Here is a 4,236-nt window from a genome sequence, read left to right on the forward strand (position 1 = left end):
TTTGGAATTTGGTGAATTACCTCAACATTCACCAATTGTGTATGGCTGGCTCATCTTTTCTGACGTCTCTTGGGTTTCCCCTTCTGGATCTGATCCTCACACAAGGTTGACCAGAGCCCTGTGGTGTGTGAGCCCTTTCTGTCCCCTCGATGCCAGCCAGCCTCACTCCTCCCCCACTTCCAAGGGACAGATGGATGTACGGCGGGAGGCAAGTGGGTCTTGATGCCTACAGCATCCCAGGGGAGAGAATTATCTGAGAGTTCACAGCCTCTCTCTGCCTTCTAGAGCTTGAGTTAAAAGCCCTTAGTGTCACAGCCCCAAGGGGCAGGGATTGAAGGGTGTCAAAAGAGGGGCAGAAGGAGGCAATTTTCATCCTGCAGCTGCCCACATAAGAAACACCTGGAGTGCTGAGAGCTCCAGGCCAGGGGCAAGAAGTCATCAAGGCTGAGGCAGAAGACTGGCCACGTCTGCCCCACTGGCTAATTTACTAAGCAGAGAAGTGTTTGAGGAAACCTAGAGCCGATGTCTAAAATTCAGGAAATTTTTACAGTAAAATTGAGGTTTCTGTCTTCTCTTGAATAATCTGACCACACTGAAACCTATGCCTGTGTTGTAACATCCAGCCAGATTTACATAGCAGCTGTCCCCACTACAATTTTATTTTATTAGTAAGCAAATATATTCACATGACCGCAAAATTATGTACACAACAAATAATGAATTTCCCCTTCCATCCTTATGCCCAATTCCCAATCTTCTCTTAAGCAATTTTTATTATGTAATTCCAAGGTTTTTTTTAAAAAAAATAATATTTATTACAACTTATTTATTTTGTGGCATCCAAGGCCAAGTAAGGAAAGATGTCAGGGCTGATTCCTAAGGGCAATTCCCCACATAGCTTAGGTACCATCATGTCTCTGGGGGCTAGGGAAAGGCTCCGGATTTACGTTTGCCACTGGCTAACTTAGGTTATCTCTCTGGGACCTAGGGTTTTCATCTGTGAAGTGAGAGAGGCCCAAGGAAGCAGGTGAGCTCTCAAAGGGTCTGTCCCCCTCTGACCAGCTATGGTCCACCTCCCTCCACACCAGCCAGACTCAGTCCAGTTGACTGCACCTAGATCAGACCCACTGTAGAGTCTTTGCCTAAGCTCTCCCCAGCCCCACCCAGCTGCCTCTGAAGCATAGTAACTCGTCTCTGAGTTCCATTCACAATATATGAAACTCAATACGCTGTCATCTGAACACAGCGGCATAAACCTCCCTGTCGGACAGAATCCCCTCTACAGCATCCTTGATCTGTAGGTTAACCCCACACCAGACCCATGCTTCAGAGCTCCCAGAAAGCCCGTCCTCTGTGTCACTTCATCTGGTCTAGTCGCTCAAACTGTACAGGGCTCTTGAATGCCAGTGTTGCTACTTCCTAAAAAAGGGTCTTGAGGCACCATTTCTTGGTGGCCCAGTTTCTAAATACCAGTTTGTAGCCAGTTTGTAAATAACAACTAGCAGCAGTGTTGTTACTTAGAGTCACCAACACTGTGCGGCTCACAAGCCACTGCTGGTTTACAGGCCATTACCTTACAAGCCATTGCTTCTGCTGAGTAGGTTACCTTTATGACCGGAAATAATAAGGTCACTGTGTCTCTGAGTTCATCGCTCGCTCATTCATTAAGTTGTCCAATGTTCTGGAGGGGGTTTAGAGTTGTTCGTTTGTTTTTGATACAGAGTCATGCTATGTAGCTTAGATTGGTCTGCTGGCCACTAAGAACCCCAGAATAGCCTTGAATTCACAACAATTCTCTTGCTTTCACCCCTGCTCCTTACCGTAAGTTTGTCACAATGCCTGGGTCTCATTAGATGATGTTTGTTTGTTTTCCTTTCTTATTTTTTATCTTTTTATTATTATTATTATTTGAGACAGGGTTTCTCCTGTAGCCTTGGTTGTCCTGGAATTTGCTCTGTAGACCATGCTGGTCTCAAACTCATAGAGATCTATCTGCTTCTGCCTCCCAAGTGCTGGGATTAAAGACGTGCCCCACCACTGCCAGGCTTTTATTTCTTTTATTTTACATTATTACCTAGAGTAATATAAGGCTATCTTCATATTTTCATAGGCTACCGACTGAGTACCAGACCTAGCACTGAGCACTAAAATGTCTCAGGGTAAGGAAAAGTAGGCAAGTTTCCCTCAGGAAGATCCCAGGCATCTCTAAACAGACACACACGAGAAAAGAAACTGCTGTGTCTGGTGTGTCAGTGTGAAGCAGGGACAGGCCAGGGTGCTGTGGCAGCTATAACCAGAGCACTGGGGAACATTCCCTAGGGTCAGAGAGCAGGGCTTCTGTGGGAAGACCATCTTAAAACGTCCCATTAATAGTTGTCCTCACTGTTGTGCTAGCAGGAAAGCATGGCGTATCCTCTATTTTGTTGTTCTATGAAGCCAAGAAAAACTGAGTGGTTTACCCAAAGCTGTGGAATCAACACAGATTTTTTTTTTCTGGCATCAGAGCATCAGACTGTACAACCTGATTTCTGCTACCAAACTTATTAAACTGTTTATGGGATGGATATCTGGAGGCTTCCATTTAGGTAGGACCCAGAGGTGGGGTCCTATCTTTGCCAGTCCCATCTGAGCAAACACCTGTGAAGTCAGTGATACAGGCCACTAAGGACTGACAATAGGATGTCAGGAGCCAGACCGACTCTTCTGACCCCACTTAAGGTTCTCTATATATATTAGACTGACTTCTATAGGAGACAAAAAACAAAAAACAAAAAAAAACACAAAACACAAAACACAAAACAAAACAAAACAAAACAAAACAAAAAAACAGTGATGAGTCTTTCTGACTCAAACCTTTAGCCTCCTGTCAGCCTAAGCATGGGCTGCTGGCCTTGAATCCAGCTTGGAAAACTCCCTTAGCCCTTAACACCTCCCGTCTGCTTTTAGCTTTAGGCAACAGCTGGTACCCCAACCTCCCAAGCATCACTGAGACCAAAATGGTCCCTGGACACGAAAGGGAAGCCAGGCTGCAGGACAGCAGATGGCTGCTCCACCCAGCCCAGGGCAGCTGTCTCCTCTATCTTGCCTGTCACTCTGAGGCAGGGTGGTCCTTCCACCTCACTTCCTCCCCCTCCTCCTTCTTCCTCATTCCCTTGAGCTTTCAAAGCCTATTCAAGAGCCACGTTTGAATTTGTTTCTAACACTATGTGATTTTAAGCCACTAAATGTATTTCTTTGACTCTGTTTCCTCATCCATAAAATGGGCAGAACAATATAGATCATATAAATTGTGAGGCTAAAATGATTAACGATTCCTCATTGCTTAGAATAATGACTAAGAAACGGTTCGGTGTCCTAGGATATCCCATCCAAACCAAAGTGTAGTTCTGTGGGAGTACTCAGGTCCATGAGAGACCCCACCTCCTCTCATAGCCTGTGTTTATAATGTTCCTCTGGTCTCTCCAGTTCCAGGCTGCTGCTTTGTGATTCCTGCTCCACTTTGACTGCCAAGTCTTCTTGCTAAATCCTGACCTAGCCACCTCAGCTGACATTCTGCAGCAGGTGCCCCCATTGTCACCTTCTGGCCCTTCAGGGTCCTATCCATCAGAAATCGCCGGTTCTATCATTCTGCACCCCACCCCCTCTTCCGGACATCCTAGAAAATGTGGCCTCCAGTGGTGATGGGAGTAGCTGTTTGCACTTGCTCTTTCCTCTCCAAGGGGTTCCCTCCCATCCCTTTCCTCTGCCTTCCCGAATCGGGCTAGTGGCCAGATGAACACGGTTTCTGAAAGAAGGGTGAGCGAGAGACCGCAACTCAGAACTGCAGTTTCTCAGCTTGAAAAAGACAATGAGAAAAGAGATCTCTCAAGATCAAAGGAGGGGATGAAACAATAAGTGAACACGGGGGAACTAGGAAGTGGCGTTGGAAGGAGTGACTGCTAACGGGTTATGGCAGGTGCCCAAGCAGCTGCCCCCACCCCGTCCTTTTATTCTCAGACCTCGGGCTCCCACCCTCCTGGGACATTGCAAGACCCAAACCACCGGAGGTACCGCAGGAGATCAATGGAAAAGGAGAGGATAGGGCGGGGGCAATCAAAGGGGGAGGTCAGAGGCAGAAAGCATGTGGTCGGGCCCCACGCCTCCGAGGAAGCCATGCGAGGGTGACCTGGGATGCTCTCCCCTCCCCGGTCCCCTCCCTTCCCAGGGGGCGGCCCACATCCAGGCCGGAGCCCGGGC

Source organism: Mus pahari, chromosome 3, assembly GCF_900095145.1.
Source record: "Mus pahari chromosome 3, PAHARI_EIJ_v1.1, whole genome shotgun sequence".
NCBI classification, from domain to species: domain Eukaryota; kingdom Metazoa; phylum Chordata; class Mammalia; order Rodentia; family Muridae; genus Mus; species Mus pahari.